Source organism: Triturus cristatus, chromosome 1_1 (genome assembly GCF_964204655.1).
Source record: "Triturus cristatus chromosome 1_1, aTriCri1.1, whole genome shotgun sequence".
NCBI lineage: Eukaryota > Metazoa > Chordata > Amphibia > Caudata > Salamandridae > Triturus > Triturus cristatus.
In genome coordinates, this window is record NC_140579.1 from 293,735,985 (window position 1) to 293,754,751 (window position 18,767).

Consider the following 18,767-nt stretch of genomic DNA (forward strand, 5'->3'; position numbering starts at 1 on the left):
GAGGGTACTATCTCTCCAAAACCTAAGGTGGTTTACAGGAAAGGCAGAACCATTAAAACATCTTATGCCCCAGTTATGTGAAAAAACAAAAAGAACAAACAGGTATGTGGCTCCCCCAAAAACCGTCTGGCTTCTTTGTCTGTAGTAATTGTAACATCTGCCAATTTAGAGTACATAAAAAATCCAAGTTTAAATACAATACTGAAAGGGAGTTTAAGATTAACGCTTTTATCAATTGTAACACGACATTTACTGTATATGCAATTGGATGTTCCTGTGATAAAGTCTATGTGGGTAGCAGTATTCGCTGCCTCAAAACAAGAATACAGGAACATGTGAGAGCAATAAGGAACAGAGATGATAGATACCCAATTGCCACTCACATTGCTGAACTACACCCGGATAAGACAACAATCTGGTTTCATGCAATTGACCATATAAAGGTCCCCGAAAGGGGTGGAGACAGAGAAAGAATGCTTAGACAGGCTGAGGCAAGTTGGATTTGTCGCCTTAGGACTATCAACATGGGTTTGAATATTAACAATGAAATGTATCATTTTCTTTGAATTGTTTAATTGAATAAATTGGCATAATGTATTCCTATTGGAGAAGGAATAGCCATGTTAGAAAACTGAATTACACTCATATGGATCTTATGTCATAACGGTTTGAACTATGGCTTAGTTAGGTAATTATAATCATCTATTACCAATGGACATAGTATTGAGATAAACTGGATCTGCTGTCTGATTTCGGGTTGACCTCCTAAATTATTGGGTTTGCACAGCGAATCAATACGCACTATGTGCTACAGTCGAGGATAGCGGCGAAAATTTATTTATTTATCATGACCTTTAACATTTATTAGGTACCATTTGGATCTGTTTAGATAATGCCCATATCAGGGGCGATCTTTACTTCGGTTTTGATATAAGAACCTGGTTGGATATATGTAGCTAATATCGTTTAAAATCTGCTGCCCATTCCAAAATGGCGGCCTGATACTCCTACATTAGAATATGCGTAAGTAACATCAGTGAGCTACAGACATTGTCCTTTAAATAACGGATATACAATAGGACAAAATACTAAAAAGGAACTTGTGATATGTTTTTGATAAATAAAACTTTAGACCGAACAGTGTTTGTTTAAAATAGTTGGTACACGTTACTTAAACACTCCATCTAAAGATGGCGGCTCCGATCTCTATAGTTCAAAATGGAGATAATACTCTCGATTACTAAGAGACTTTATAATTATGTTTCCACATCACAAGCATTGTGATGTATTGAACTTTATCTTTGGAAATTATATGCTTTTAAATAAATGACACAATACCATATGTAAAATATATAGATATGGTGCTAAAACACTATCTAAAATACACCATTACAAGATGGCAGCCCGGTTTTCCATAATGTTTTTCCATAATTTTCTCTCGTTATAGCCTTAATGCGTCCACATCACAAACATTGTGATGTGTTGAACTCTATCTTTGGAAATTTACATGCTTTTAAATAAATGACGCAATACCATATGTAAAATATATAGATATGGTGCTAAAACACTATCTAAAATACACCATTACAAGATGGCAGCCCGGTTTTCCATAATGTTTTTCCATAATTTTCTCTCGTTATAGCCTTAATGCGTCCACATCACAAACTTTGTGATGTGTTGAACTCTATCTTTGGAAATTTACATGCTTTTAAATAAATGACATAATACCATATGTAAAATATATAGATATGGTGCTAAAACACTATCTAAAATACACCATTACAAGATGGCAGCCCGGTTTTCCATAATGTTTTTCCATAATTTTCTCTCGTTATAGCCTTAATGCGTCCACATCCCAAACTTTGTGATGTGTTGAACTCTATCTTTGGAAATTATATGCTTTTAAATAAATGACACAATACCATATGTAAAATATAGAGATATGGTGCTAAAACACTATCTAAAATACACCATTACAAGATGGCAGCCCGGTTTTCCATAATGTTTTTCCATAATTTTCTCTCGTTATAGCCTTAATGCGTCCACATCACAAACATTGTGATGTGTTGAACTCTATCTTTGGAAATTTACATGCTTTTAAATAAATGACGCAATACCATATGTGAAATATATAGATATGGTGCTAAAATACTAGCTAAAATACACCATTACAAGATGGCAGCCCGGTTTTCCATAATTTTCCCTCGTTATAGCCTTAACTCTTAACAGGTGAGCCTTTGAGAGTGTATTTAAACCAACTGAAAAACAGAGCTCATTACAGCCGGGACCTCTAGATGGAGGGAATCTGCTCCTACATACGGGTAAGCTTGACTACAATTTAGGACTTTAGTGATCCCAGAATAGATCTTCTTATGTGACTATCTAACAATAGTCATTTAATCAGAACTTTGCATAGTATTAATTTTGACCTAGATGCTTCTGGGTTAAACATTGCTGCTATTATTATTTTAAAAAAATAATGGTGTTTGTTCCCCTGTACCCAATACCTGGTTGATCTCTTAAAGGTCCTAGTCATAATTTCCAGTTAGTTGAAACCTTACTTATCATAGGGTTTGACCCCTATGCTTTAAGGATAAACTCCTCTACTCACATGCATAATTAGCATTAGACGCGTTATGCTATTAATAATTTTAATGCTTTACATAATGCTTTATACAATGAGAGGTATAATTGTTGATGAAAACAATTGCTGTCTAATTGATAGGGATCACTTTGATCTCATTGTCTCTTATTCAATCTAAATATTGTTCCCTTATCTTATTGGACCAAAGATCTTAAGAATAATGACATACCTTTTAGCTTCAATCCATTTTCCTTTCTCTTTTTTATAACTTTCAGATATCATTTTAACTGTATACTAATGAAATAAATATATTTGAAGAACTTAACCTGATCAAACAAACGAAGAATAAGGTATGCACTAGGATTTTCTTAAACTTTTGCAACAAAAGTTCAATACATTATAAGAAATAGGAAGGTTATCACTGATATATTCACTCTCTCTTTTGATTATAAGGAAACGTATTTGACTGTGACTACTAGAGGAAGGTATAGCTATATTTCTTGAAGTTGGAGGGAAACAAGTTGAAACCTTCTTTACACTTAAGTGATTGGTAAGAGCATATGATATACTTATGACTAATCTAGGATTGGAATAAGATGCTAGATAATGAGACGTTTTCAACTATGTACATCGACAATATTTGTGTGAAATGTGTAATAACAATTTGTTCTATGAATACTTAGAAACTACCTGACATATGAAGAGGAGAATAGATTTATCTGAATGCCTTCACTTGACTAAATATGAAGACTGTTCGTGTAATAATGAATCAATATATTTCCAGAACATGAACATAAGGAAGAAATGCAAAATTGAAAATTGAAGTGGCAGGTGTAGCAAGGTTAATAATGGATTACTGTAGCAACCTGTAAGATATGTGTATAAGGAACTATAGAAAAATTATTGGTGTTTTAGCTTTTCTCTGTATAAAAGAGTGGTTTATACAGAATTTTAATATTATAAATGTTTTAAATTGTATGTAATCTGATAGACATGTTTGTAAGATATTTTGTATCTGTTTGTTTGTAGCCCTGAAGAAGTCCGCTTGGACGAAACGCGTCGGCCACGCTGTTTATGTCTTTTACATTTGTAAAGAAAAGAAGAATATAATAAAGAAACAATTGTGAAATCACACCTGCTGAATGGACTGATATATTACATGATTGAAAAATAACGTTGTGGAGTGCTGGATCTCAGTGTTTTGTTGACATACACTGGTGGGGTGTGGGTACGCTCCATTCATACACGGGTGGCGGTACGGTCCGTACATGAACTGGTGGGGTGGGGGTAAGGTCCGTACATACACTGTTGGGGTGGGGGTACGCTCCATACATGCACTGTTGGGGTGGGGGTACGCTCCATACATGCACTGTTGGGGTGGGGGTACGCTCCATATGTATGCGGGTGTGGGTACGGTCCCTACATACACGGGTGGGGGTATGGTCCGTACATACACTGTTGGGGTGGGGGTACGCTCCATACGTACGCGGGTGTGGGTACGGTCCCTACATACACGGGTGGGGGTACGGTCCGTACATACACTGTTGCGGTGGGGGGACGCTCCATACGTACGCGGGTGGGGGTATGGTCTGTACATACACTGGTGGGGTGGGGGTATGCTCCATTCATACACGGGTGGCGGTACGGTCCGTACATGGACTGGTGGTGTGGGGTACGGTCCGTACATACACTGTTGGGGTGGGGGTACGCTCCATACATGCACTGTTGGGGTGGGGGTACGCTTCATACGTACGCGGGTGTGGGTACGGTCCGTACATACACTGTTGGGGTGGGGGTACGCTCCATACATACACTGTTGGGGTGGGGGCACGCTCCATACGTACACGGGTGTGGGTACGGTCCGTACATACACTGTTGGGGTGGGGGTACGCTCCATACATACACTGTTGGGGTGGGGGTACGCTCCATACGTACGCGGGTGTGGGTACGGTCCGTACATACACTGTTGGGGTGGGGGTACGCTCCATACATACACTGTTGGGGTGGGGGTACGCTCCATATGTATGCGGGTGTGGGTACGGTCTGTACATACACTGTTGGGGTGGGGGTACGCTCCATACATACACGGGTGGCGGTACGGTCCGTACATGGACTGGTGGTGTGGGGGTACGGTCCGTACATACACTGTTGGGGTGGGGGTACGCTCCATACGTACGCGGGTGTGGGTACGCTCCATGCATACACAGGTGGGGGTACGGTCCGTACATACACTGTTGGGGTGGGGGTACGCTCCATACGTATGCGGGTGTGGGTACGCTCCATGCATACACGGGTGGGGGTACGGTCCATACATACACTGTTGGGGTGGGGGTACGCTCCATACGTACGCGGGTGTGGGTACGGTCCCTACATACACGGGTGGGGGTACGGTCCGTACATGCACTGTTGGGGCGTTGGTACGCGCCGTACATGCACGGGTGGGGGTGCGGCCCGTACCCAGGCCTTTGGAACATGGGTACGGGCCGTAACGCCATTATTGGGGTGACGTAAGGGTGGGTGTGGTACGACTCGTACCCACGCTCTTACGGCGTGGGTACGGTACGTACCGGACTTGTTGTGTTGCCGGTTCGCGTGTACATCCACTTCCGTTGCTGGACACGCCCCCACCCCCTCGAAGTGACCAGGCCCTGAAGGTCAGGTATGTCCAGGGCATGTTCGATTTGTGACTTGGGTGGGGGTTTTGTGTCCTCCCCCTGCCCCCCCCTTTGCCCCTCCCCCCCCCTTTGCCCCTGGGTGTTGTTCTGACCTTCTGCAGCGTCTGCGTCGGTTCCTGTAGAGCAGGTGGACTGCTATGAGGGCTGGGATGACACGTAGGTTCAGGTCCATGGCTGTCCGTCGCGTACAGGTGCTCCTTGCGCGCGTCGTCCTGATTTCCCGGCAGTTTTTGGCAGCCGGAAAATTTTATCCGTGCGGGGTGACGTCGGTGCGGTTCGTACTTCCTGGTTGGTGAAACGCTGCCTGAAAGCGTCCCGACGTCACGTCGGCGCTTTCCCCGGATCACATTTGTATGTATATTTTCGTTGGTCGGTGTTTTGTACGACTCGTACGGAAATGGTGTTTCCGTGCGAATCGTACTTGCATGTTTGCAATGTTTTTTTCCCCGGGTACGAGTCGGACGGAGAAAACGCTCCGACCGACGGTTCGTACCCGGTTCTTCCAGGATCGGAATTGACACCTTAGTTGTTCTTCCAAGTTTCCTAACTGTATTACATCTTCTTGAGCTTGATACATTCCTGTTTCCACCTCATTCATGGCAGTTGCTGCTTCATTTTCAACAATTGGTTTTCCTAGTGGCTCTTGACTCAGTGCAGCAGAACTTTGACTGTCTTGAGAACTGTCTCTAGCAATCTCAGCTGCAATTGTAGCTTTTTGATCAATTTCATCATTCAACATTTTCACATAATTTGCAAAAGCACTGCATTGTATGCTATCTTTACAAGCATTAAATGAATCTTCATAGCTCTGAAAATCTCCAAATAATTCCAGTTCTGAACGCCATGGTTTGAACATTTGCAAAAGGGCTGAATAGTAAAATTCCCTTTTTTCAGCAGTGTCGCAACTCAGTTTCCTGTGATCAATTAAACTTCCTTTCCTTTGTTTCACCAGACATCCTTCAGAACCAATAACTGCATATTTTCCATCATTGATGTTCTCTGTAGTATTCCGTTTAAAAGAGTAGTTTTGCAGCACTTCATAGAGACACATGTTCTCAAGGTGATGACTTCTGTTTGGGTAATATGTGTCCAACATATTCGCTTTCAAAATATCTGTACTTTCTGGTTCTTTTTCTGCTAAATATTCAATTTCTTGAACAGATTTCAGTACCCGATTTCGCATTCCTGCAAGACCTAGACTCACCCAAATGATTCTTCTACTTTTGGAATATAGACTTGCAGATGATAACCGATCTGAACATTCATATGCTCCAATTTCACGATGCGATAACCTCTTCAAACTGAAACTGTATAGTTTTTTACAGAGTCTTCTCGTGAGAAATCTCTTCCCACATTTCTTTCAATTCCGTCTTTTCTGATTTTGTAATGTAGGACATTGCATATCGTGCAACAGCAATGGAATTGTCCGCAACATACTGAATATGCATGTTGGCATTCCACATGGATAAAATAACTGGATTGTAGTCATTTATGTATTTTGATTCTTCACTTCTTTTTAAGTTGTAAGTATTTTTCGGAGACTTTCTTGTGATGGTATGTCGCATTGCTGACATAAAACTGTTCACTCTTCCTTTGGATAATACAGGACATGGAAATCCAAAACGACATTTGGTATAGAACTTATCCTTTGACTTGTACTTTCGTTGACAGTATTTTCCACGTCGATGGCTTTGGAATCGTAAGACTTGTTGTTTTAAGTTTTTATGTTCTTTGCTATTGGGTACAGCACATGTGGCATAATCTTCAATGAAAGACAAAACAGTTTCATCTGAATCTGTTCCAAATTTGAGGGCGTCCTTGATCCCTAACAACATATGTATATGAGGAGCACCTCTTGGTTGATACTCCTTTCTCCAAAAGAAATCCACAACTTCTCCAAGAGGAGGATTCTTTTTATTGCAGATGAAAGACATCATAGCTTCAAATCTATGATTGAAATATCTGCATACATTAACAGGATCCAATGAGCACATTTCTCCAGGTGTCTTGTATTCAATATTTTTTATATTGGAATTTGCCTCTCGAAGAAATTCAAGTAAATCATCCCAAGCATACTCAGCACAGCTTAGTGTAACAAACCATGTAGGAGTTCCCAAGTTACGTAGCATACATTTCAGTTCTCCATGATGACGGTACCAATATTCATTAGTCCCTCGCTGACATGCCATCAGATTAATCAACTGAGATTCTAAATGATCATCTCTCTGATGCACTTTATCCATAAAATCCTTTGCAGTTACATTTAGCAGATGCATTCCAGTTTTTAAAATGTGATTTACTGCATATGAAAGTCCAGACAAGTCACTTTCAAACAGAAGATGAAACATATAAGGGATACATTGTCAATCTTGGATCTTCTGCATATAATCTTGTTGTCCGATATTCAGATGCAGGAATCTGCACAGGACGTTCATCATATCGTCCACCTTTTCCTGTTGGATATAACTGCGGGAAACAACGAGCTTCCAAACTCTCTTCGCATACACTCCTAGGACTTCCTGTTGCTTTTTTCATTTGGAACAACTCCATCGTATTCCCCATCACCTCTTTAGAATGAAGTGGATGTACACTGTAATGTTCATAGATTTCTTCACATCTGGACATGTCCACTTTTTCAATTTGTCCACTTAATGTATCAGTATCTTCTGCTAAATCTATTTCTTCTTCTCCTACAAATACATTTCTATAGTACTCATTATTTTTTAACAGATACAATGATGCCTTTTGCACTTTTCTAACATCCACTAACTCTTGCCAGATTTTCTTATTCTTAGTAGGAACACCATTAACTAGAATGACTAGTGGCTCATGTTCTGCATGGTCTACACCAATAGTTTCAATAGTTTTCCTTAAGTCTAACGGTAAATACACAACTCTTCCTTTCAATTCTCTTTGCAACTCTGATGGAGGTAATTTACCTGTTTTAGGCTCCATACGAACAATAGCGTGAAACGGGTGAACACATTGAATGAGAATATACTCATACATATTTAAATCTATCAGCTCTGGAGGAATAGCAACCAACTCTAGATTATTATGAACAGCTCTAGCAGGCATTTTATTCTCATCTAATTTGTTATAAAAATATTTGCAAATACGCTGCTAAGATCCCAAATCAAAACAATCCTCTACCAGCAAATAAGTTGCAAATTCCATCCACTTATCATTATCTTCTATTTCACTTTTTAAATACAGATTGACACCCCTTGTCTGATTTTTATAGTGAGTTCGCCGACAACAAATACAAGAAACATTTGGTCTTTCACTTGAAATTACCTTAAACTTTGTGATTTCATCCTCAAAATTTTTTGTAATCACAGGTTCTACATTGTCTTCAACATTTTCTTCTACTAATGTCACAGTTTCTCCACTCTCTTGCTGAGGACCAAAGTAACAAAATTCAATATCCTCACAAACCTTCTTCATATCTGATACTGAGCCACGTAAAAGAGCACTGTTCAACTCAATTAACTTTAGTGCTGGACTTTTCGCATAATACAATCTTCTAACTAACTTCCGCATTTGAGTACGATGTACTGCCAGCATCCTGAAATGGTGAGAAACACTTTCAGAAACTTTCCTAGAAAGACAAGCCAGAGAATGACCTTGCAAACCAGTATTTTTTCTCACTCTGCAAGGGTCTAGTCCTTGCAACACCTTAATCTTTTGTTTAACACTTTTTTTAGTATATGCTCGTAAACAACTACATAATTTGTCAATAGATTCCTGTCGTACACTACAAATACTACTGCAATCCCATGTATACACAGGGTGTTTAGGACGTCTCCCTAGAACTTCATCAGCTATCACTTCTGCATTTCTTTCAACCATTTTCTCTTTCCCAATTGGACAACCATCACTAACTTTGTAACCTCTACCACTGGTGTCAACTGTAAACAGTAATTTTTTGCTTTGCAAATAACTCTCTTCATTAAAGAAAGGCTCTGAACTGGAACTGTGTTTCCATTCTCCCAAAAAAACATCACACATTTTTTTTCTATTAATTACTCTTTTCCTCCTACTTTTGGCCTTCGTTAAATTGATTGGTTTATCTAGTGATCGAATTCTGTTTAATACTAAAATGAATAGTTTCCTTTTTACTTCTAAAGCCTTTTCAACAATGTTTTCAATATGCTTCTTCTTTTTATAAAATAGAGCTCTCTTTTTATATTTCTTCACATCTTTCAGCAAATTATGTACTACTCTCTTGTAAAATATTTTTTTTCTTACTTCCTTATACTGATTTTGCCTTCTTTTAGCACACTTTGTCTCCTTTGACTGAACATTAGTTTTTTTGCTTTTCCTCTTATTTTGAATTTTTTTTGTAGTTGAAACATTCTCAGTGGAATCAGCGTTCTGTACATTCGGTTTCCTCCTACAAACATTTTTAATAAATTGCTTTGTAACCTTACCAGAAGATTTTTTCTTTTTAGCCACATTATCTTGTACATTCAATACTTGTGGTTGAGTTTTCTTCAAGTAATTCTCCTGTCTCTGTTCTTTTCTTTTTCTTTCAGGCATGATTTCTCTATTTTAACGTCGAAAAACAGTATCTGTAAAAAAGAATCACAAAAGTATATTAATAACTTTCAAATTCATACTGTTCTATTACTGTAAAAACACATTTTATATAAAAACTGACTAAGAGCCTATAGCCATGAAGCACAAGTATGACGATGGTTAAAACACTCCATGCATAGCGCATACTACTTTGAAGCAGTTCATTCCCTAAAGCCTACCTCACTAAAAGACTGCATGCTAACTGACTGAATGATTACAATACTATTAGGAAACAAACTGGGTGTGTGACAGGGTGTTTCCTAGAAGTGTATGAATACTGACATGGATATTGATGGTGTGAAAGACAAGTGTGTAGGTGATTACAGACCTACATGTATACTGGACACATGTTTCAATCAATCCATATGTTAAGGCCTGTCTCACTCCAATAATAATTGGATAATGATTAAAGGATTAGAGTACTGCAAGAAGAGTGCCTGGGTGAGTTTAGAAGTGTTCAGGTTTTGGCACAGTGAATGGATTACTCCATGGTGCTAAATGGGTCACTAGAGGACTCCAAGGGGAGTGACAGAGTATTTGCTAGAAGTGTATAAATACTGACTAGGGATTTGAAGATGTCAAACACAAGTGTGTAGGTGGTTAAAGGACTGCATGCATACTGGATAGGCATTTGAAGCAATTCATGTGCTAAGGCCTGGCTCACTGCATGAGTACTTGGGTACTGACTGAATGATTACAGAACTGCAAGGAGACTACCTGGGTGAATGTATAAGTGGTTGCCTTTTGGTGCAGTGAATGGATTAGTACATGGTTCTGAATGGGTCACTGGAGAAGTATAAGGAGAGTGACAGAGTATTTGCGGGAACTGTATGAATACTGTCTCGGATATTGAAGGTGTGAAAGACAAGTATATAGGTGGCTAGAGACCTGCATCCATAATGAATAGACGTTTGAAACAGTCCATAGAGTAACACTTGGATCACTGCAAAACTACCTGACTACTGACTGAATCATTAGAGTACTACAAAAAAGAGTGACTCGGTGAATCTTTTTAAGATTTTGAATTCTACTGCAGTGAATAGGTTAGTACTTACTGCCAAATGAGTCATTGGAGGTGTGCAATTAAAGTCACAGAGTGTTTATTGGAGTTAATAGATACTGACAGAGAAATTGAACGTCTGAAAGGCAATTGTGTTGGTAGTTACAGGCCTCCATGCATACTGGAAGCACATTTGAATCAATCCATGTGCTAAGGCCTGCCTCACTCCATTAGTACTTAGGTACTGACTGAATGATTAGACTATTGCAAGAAGCGTACCTGGATGAATTTACAAGTGTTTCAGTTTTGGCGCAGTGAATGCTTTACTACATGGTGCTGAATAAGTCACTGGAACACTGCAAGGGGAGTGACAGGATGTTTGCTGAAAGTACATGGATACTCACTGGGGAATTGAAGCTATTAAAGACAAGTGTATAGTGTGTTAGACTGCATGCATACTGCATAGACATTTGTAGCCCTCTATGTGGTAATGCATGGTTCACTGCATGAGTACCTGGAAACTTACTGAATCATTAGACTACTGCTAGGAGAGTGCCTGGGTAAAACTTTTACGTTTTTCACTTTTGCCGCAGTAAAAAGATTAGTACATGGTACTGGATCAGTCACTGGATGAGTGACAAGATGTTTATTGAAGTATATAGATACTGACTAGTTAATTAAAGAAGTGAAAGACAAGTGTGTAGGTGACTAGAGGCTTGTATGCATACTGCATAGGGGTTTCAAGCAGTCCATGTTGTAAGGCTTGGCTCGCTGCATGAGTACTTGGATACTGAATGACCAGAGTACTACAAAGAGAGTGCCTGAGTGAATTTATAAGTTTTTGGGTTTTGTCAAAGTGAATGGTTTAGTATATGCTACTGAATGAGTCCCTAGAGGAGTACATGGGGACTGACAGGGTGTTTGCTTGAAGTGTATGAATACTGACTGTGGAATTAAAGGTGTGAAAGAGAACTGTGTAGATGGTTAGAGACTGCATGCATAGTGGATAGGTATTTGAATCAATGCATGTGCTAAGGCCTGCCTCACTTAGTTACTACTTGAATATTAACTGAATGTTTACAGTATTGCAAGGACACTTCCTGGGTGATTACATAAGCAATGACTGCCTTCTAATTCTAACAAAACTTGAGAACAGGAAAGGTTTTAAGCAGTTATGCATATTCAAACATATGAAGTACCCAAATGCTTCTCACAGTGGTTCCCAAATGCACACAGACTCAGTGTGATTCTAGACGAGCAACACTATCCCTAGGAGTTTTCCAAAACTCATTCACTACTGTGAAAGGGGTAAGGGTACTGTACACAACCTACATATTTCAGTACTACACTTTACTGTCAATGCCTGACTCATTTAATCAAAGCATAAGCAAAGACTGGCTTCTAATGCTACTAAAACTTGACAACAAGACAAGTTTAAAAACAATTATCTGTCAGCAAATACACAATGTTACCAAATGCTTCTCTCTCAATCCTTACTCAAATGCACACAGACTCAGTGTGATTTTAGACAAGCAACACTATCCTAGGAGTTTACCAAAACTCATTCACTAGTCTAGAAGAGGTAACTGTACTGCACACAATCTACATATTTCAGGACTCCAGTTTAGTGTCAAAGCCTAACTCATTTAATCAAAGCATAAGCAAAGACTGGCGTCTAATGCTACTAAAACTTGACAACATGACATGTTTTAAAACACTTATCTGTCAGCAAATACATGACATTTCTTAATCTACGAGTTCTACATTTTAATGTAGAAACATGACTCATTATGACTGATTTCTAATTGTACCAAAATATAAAAACAGCAGTTATCTGTCTGCAAACACATGAAAAACACAAATGCTTATCACAGAATGGTTTCTACATGCACACACACTGTCAATAAGATTGTAGACAAAAAAAAGTACTCCCTGCACTTTAGCAGGAGAAATACATTAGTCTGATTAAAATCAAAATAGTCTACATACATCCCCTCACAATTAAATAACTTACCTTTCAAGTTGTTTTGTAGATTAAGAAGTATATCAGTCACACCAGATTTTCTTATACAGAATCTCTGCACTGTGCACCTGTCAGCAAAACCAAAGAATGGCGAAGTATCCCTCTCATTTTCCATACATATACATGTAAACATCAAATCACATTCCTTCCCACATAAATTCAAAAGCAAACCCACATTTCTATTGGTTAAACATTTCAACCATTTCCAAATAACATAAATTTGAACCCTACCCCCAATCTGCCTTCTGCCTGTTACCATAGCAACAGGTCATGGAACACTGAACTGAGCACACAGGTCACAAGTTCAGCAAACAAGTTCAGCACACAATGTTGCTAATCAAAACAGCAAGTGTGCTTGACTTTTCAACATATCAGTTTATCATATATAATGTTCCTTTCATGCACTTTTTGTTAACCAATAAGAATCATGCGTTTAAAAAACAGAAACATGCACCCTACCTTTCAGCGTAGAAGGTTGTCAAACAACCAATTTCTTGTCTTTTTTCAAAACTGCATCTTAGCCACCATTTTAGAAACATCTTACTTTCCAAACTGCCATTTCATTTACAGAGACTATCTGAGTGCATCCAGACCTCCCTTCAAGATGCTTAGAGTGTGGATTGTGGGACACAGCTATATTTTCTGGAGCCAAAGGTATGCAGAAAACAAAGGCATTCACAAAGACCTAGGTTTGCCAAATGAAGGCATTAAATGGATTGGACAGAGAGGGTTAAAGTGGCACCAATTGATGCCATTGGTAAAAACCTTTATGCATATCCAACACCCTGACCTCATAATAGTGCACTGTGGTGGCAATGACCTAGGCACTTTGACTGGGGTAGGTCTGGAAATGCTTATGAAGGACACCTTTGCAGAATTGTTTTCACTTTTTCCCAAAACTGCCTTTGTATATTCTAACATATGCCAAAGGCAGAAGTGGAACTGGTCCAATCATTTTTGTCCACAGATTGAGAAAGCTAGGAAACATGTCAATAAATCTGTTTCTGCTTTTCTCCGAGACTATAGAATGGGGTCTATTTACAATAACCATCTGCGTTTTCATATGCAAGAGATGTATAGGAGAGATGGAGTACACTTTACTGATGAAGGAAACAGAGTCTTCCTCAACAACTTTAGACTCTGTATAGGTACTTACTTATAAGTACCAAAAACTCTCAATGAACACAACGGCTCTTTTTAGAGCCACTCAAGAACAAAACACTTAAGCTAGATGTTTATCTCCCAAAAATTTCTTTTTTTTTTCCTTGGATCCGTGCACCCAACGCGTTGGGAACCGCGCACCCAACGCGAGAGGAACCGTGCACCCAACGCGCTAGGATGCGCGACTCCTAATTTTTCCGTAAAAAAAAATAATAGTCCCATCACTAATTTTTATTATCCCCGGGGACCCCATCCCCCGGGGCTTATAAAAAAACGTTGGAGACCGTGGGGGGAGCCCCCACGGTCCCAGCCGGCTCCCCGCGTCCTTCGGGAGCCGGCATTGCTTTTCCACATTGGGAGCTGCTGACATGCAGCTCCCCGTGTGGAAAAGCAATATCGTTTGGATTTTGAAAGAGAGAGCAAGTTTCCCTGCTCTCTCTTTCAAAATCATAACAAAGTTTGCTATGGGAGGGCGGGAGACTCCCGCCCTCTCATAGCAAACAGTGTCCTGGGGGTGGGCACCCCAGGACACTGTAGGAGCCGGCCCTGGGAGGTGGCGGTCCCCAGGGCCCTCAAGGGCTCCAGGAGGGGGGCCACGCAGTCCCCCTCTCCTATTAATTAATAACCATTTTGCCCCCGGGATTTGGCCCACCCCGGGGCTAATTATTAACGAAGCGCGGAGGCCCGCGCTTCGGGTTTTTTTTTCCGGCCAGATCCGCGCACCCTGCGCGCATTTTGCCGTTTTTAAAAAAATGTATTAAAGGGGGCCCCAGGGGGTTCTTCTGGGACCCCCTAAGCAACACTAGAAGGTCAGAGTATTTCTACCCTGCCCCCTTTATATGTTTTAAACACTTATTCCCCTTACTTCTTCAGCCTCGCTTCTACCGAGGCACAAAATGGCTGCCAACAGTTCCTGGTTTCGAATGTAGACAGACACTCGACAGCCAATTAGCATTCAGCGCGTGATCGGGAGGGTGCGCGCTCTGTTCGGGGAGGGTGCGCTTAGGGTGCGCATAGGGTGCACGGATCCTCCGAGGCCATAGATATATCTATCTTTTTTTAGTCTAATTTTCTCAGGAACTACTGAACAGATTTACACCATTTATGCAAAAGGCATGAGTCTGAACTGAGGACTACTTCTTTGCCAAATTTGGTGTAATTCCGTTCAGCAGTTCGGGCTGTAGCTGCGTCAACAGGTCCTATGGGAAATTGCATGGGGAAAATGCGTTTTGGGACCCCCCTTTTTTCTTAGCCCCCGCTTGATGAATCACCACGAAACTTTCAGGATAGGAGAGGACCGGACCGGACCTGCCCAAAAGTTTGGAGAATTTCGCGAAGATTCGTCAATCGGCGCCAGACTTATTGGGAATAGAATGTTGCGGATTTCCTATGGAAAATAGGTCCTAACTATAACTACCTTATTGCGACCGCCAGTAGGTTATATATAATATATATATATATAATATCTACTGGCGGTCGCCAGTAGATAGTTATAGTTAGGACCTATTTTCCATAGAAAATCCGCAACATTCTATTGGGAATTTCTTTGGCGCCGATTCACGAATCTTCGCGAAATTCTCCAAACTTTTGGCCAGGTCCGGTCCGCTCCTATCCTGAAAGTTTCGTGGTGATTCGTCAAGCGGGGGCTAAGAAAAAAGGGGGGTCCCAAAACGCATTTTCCCCATGCAATTTCCCATAGGACCTGTTGACGCAGCTACAGCCCGAACTGCTGAACGGAATTACACCAAATTTGGCAAAGAGGTAGTCCTCAGTTCGGACTCGTGCCTTTTGCATATTTGGTGTGAATCTGTTCAGTAGTTACTGGGAAAATTAGGGTAAAAAAGTTAGTGATATCTATGGCCGGGGAGGATCCGCGGACCCTACCCACAGCGTAAGCGTACCCTCCCCGAACGGAGCGCGCACCCTCCCGATCGCGCACTGAATGCTAATTGGCTGTCGAGCGTCTCTCTACATTCGAAACCAGGAACTGTTGGTGGCCATTTTCTGCCTCGGTAGAAGCGAGGATGAAGAAGCAAGGGGATTAAGTGCGTAAAACATATAAAGGGGGCAGAGTGGAAATACTCTGACCCTCTAGAGGTGCTTAGGGGGTTCCAGAAGGACCCCCTGGGGCCCCCCATTTTTTTTTTTTTAAAAGCGGTGAAATGCGCGCACGGTGCGCGCATCCTATCGCGTTGGATGCACGGATTCTCTCGCGGTGGGTGCGCGGATCCACGGCAACGTTTTTTTGAAAAACGACAAGAAATCATTGGTTGTATAACAACTTTCTACACTGAAAGGTAGGGTGTATATTTTTGTTTTTTAAAGGTATGATTGTTATTGGTTAACAAGAACAGATTGTAAGGAATATTATATATGATAAGCTGATATGTTGAAAAGTCAAGCACACTTCTTGTCTTGTGTAGGAACATTGTGTGCTGAACTTGTGACCTGTGAGCTCAGTGCAGTGTTCCATGACCTGTTTCTATGGTAACAGGCAGAAGGCAGATGGGGGAAGGGTTGAAATGTATTTCAGTTGGAAAGGGTTGAAATGTTTAACCAATAGAAATGTGTGTTTGCTTTTGAGTTTATGTGCGAAGGATTGTGATTTGATGTTTACATGTATATGTGTGGAAAATGAAAGGGAAACTTTTTCATTCTTTGCTTTTGCTGAGAGGTGCACAGTGCAGAGATTCTGTACAAGAAAATATGGTGAGTGATTGATATACTCCTTAATCTACAAAAGAACTTGAAAGATTAGTTATTTAATTGTGAGGGGATGTATGTAGACTATTTTAATCAGACTAATGTATTTTTCCTGCTAAAGTGTAGGGAGTACTTTTTTTCTCTACAATGTGTGTGCATGTAGAAACCATTCTGTGATAGGCATTTGTGTTTTTCATGTGTTTGTAGACCGATAACTGTGCAGTTTTTATATTTTGGTAGAATTAGAAACCAGTCATTGTTTATGAGTTTGTGAAATGAGTTCTGTTATATTTCTATACTAAAATGTGGTACTACTTCTAGATGAAGAAATGTGTTTTGATATAGTGCAAGCGATAGTGTTGTTTGTCTAGAATCACACAGTGAGTCTGTGTGCATTTGGGAACCACTGTGAGAGAAGCATTTGGTAACATTGTGTATTTGCTGACAGATAACTGTTTTAAAACATGTTATGTTGTCAAGTTTTAGTAGCATTAGAAGACAGTTATGGCTTATGCTTTCATTAAATGAGTCAGGCTTTGACATAAAAGTGCAGTCCTGAAATATGTAGATTGTGTGCAGTTCCCTTACCACTTACACTGTAGTGGATGAGTTTTGGTAAACTGATAGGGATAGTGGTGCTTGTCTAGAATCACACTGTGAGTTAGTGTGTATTTGGGGTCAGTGTGAGAGAATCATTTGGTTAAATCATGTATTTGCTGACAGATAACTGTTTTAAGATCTGTCATGTTGTGCAGTTTTTGTAGCATTAGAATCCAGTCTTTGCTTATATGTTGATTAAATGAGTCACACCTTGACACTGATGTGCTGTACTTAAATATGTAGATTGTGTGCAGTCCCCTTACCCCTTCCACAGTAGTGAATGATTTTTGGTAAAGTCCTAGGATAGTGTTGATTGTCTAAAATCACACTGTGTGTCTGTGTGCATTTGGGTAAGTATGGTGAGAGAAACATTTGGTAACCTCGTGTAATTGCTGACATATACCTGTTTTAAAACCTGTCATGTTGTGAAGTTTTAGTAGGATTAGAATCCAGTCTTTGCTTATGCATTGATTAAATGAGTCATGCTTTGACACTGATGTGGTGTACTTAAATATGTAGATTGTGTGCAGTACCATTAACTCTTCCAGAGTAGTGAATGAGTTTTGGTAAAGTGCTAGGATAGTGTTGCTTGTCTAAAATAACACTGTGAGTCTGTGTGCATTTGGGTAAGGATTGTGAGAGAAGCATTTGGTAACATCGTGCATTTGCTGACAGATAACTGTTTTAAAACCTGTATTGTTGTGAAGTTTTAGTAGCATTAGAAGCCAGTCTTTGCGTATGCGTTGATTAAATTAGTCAGGCATTGACATTAAAGTGTAGTCGTGAAATATGTGGATTGTATGCAGTTCCTTTACCACTTCCACTGTAGTGAATGAGTTTTGGTAAACTCCCAGGGATAGTGTTGTTTGTCTAGAATCACACTGTGAGTCTGTGTGCATTTGGGAACCACTGTGAGAGAAGTGTTTGGTAACCTTGTGTATTTGCTGACAGATAAGTGTTGTAAAACATGTTATGTTGTCAAGTTTTAGTAGAATTAGAAGCCAGTCTTTGCTTATGCTTTGATTATATGAGTCAGGCTTTGACATTAAAGTGCAGTCCTGAAATATGAAGATTGTGTGCAGTTCGCTTACCACTTCCACAGTAGTGAATGATTTTTGGTAAACTTCTAGGTATAGTGGTTGTTGTGTAGAATCACACTGTGAGTCTGTGTGCATTTGAGAACCACTGTGAGAGAGGCATTTGGTAACATCGTGTATTTGCTGACAGATAATTAATTTAAAACCTGTTATGTTGTCAAGTTTTAGTAGCCTAAGAAGCTAGTCTTTGCTTATGCATTGATAAAACGAGTCAGGGTTTGACACTAAGGTGTAGTACCATGTACTGTTCTGTTCACTGTGGCAGAACTGAAAATTTAAAAGTTTTACCTAAGCACTGTCCTAGAAGTAGTCTGATTATTTAGTCAGAATCTAAGTACCAAAT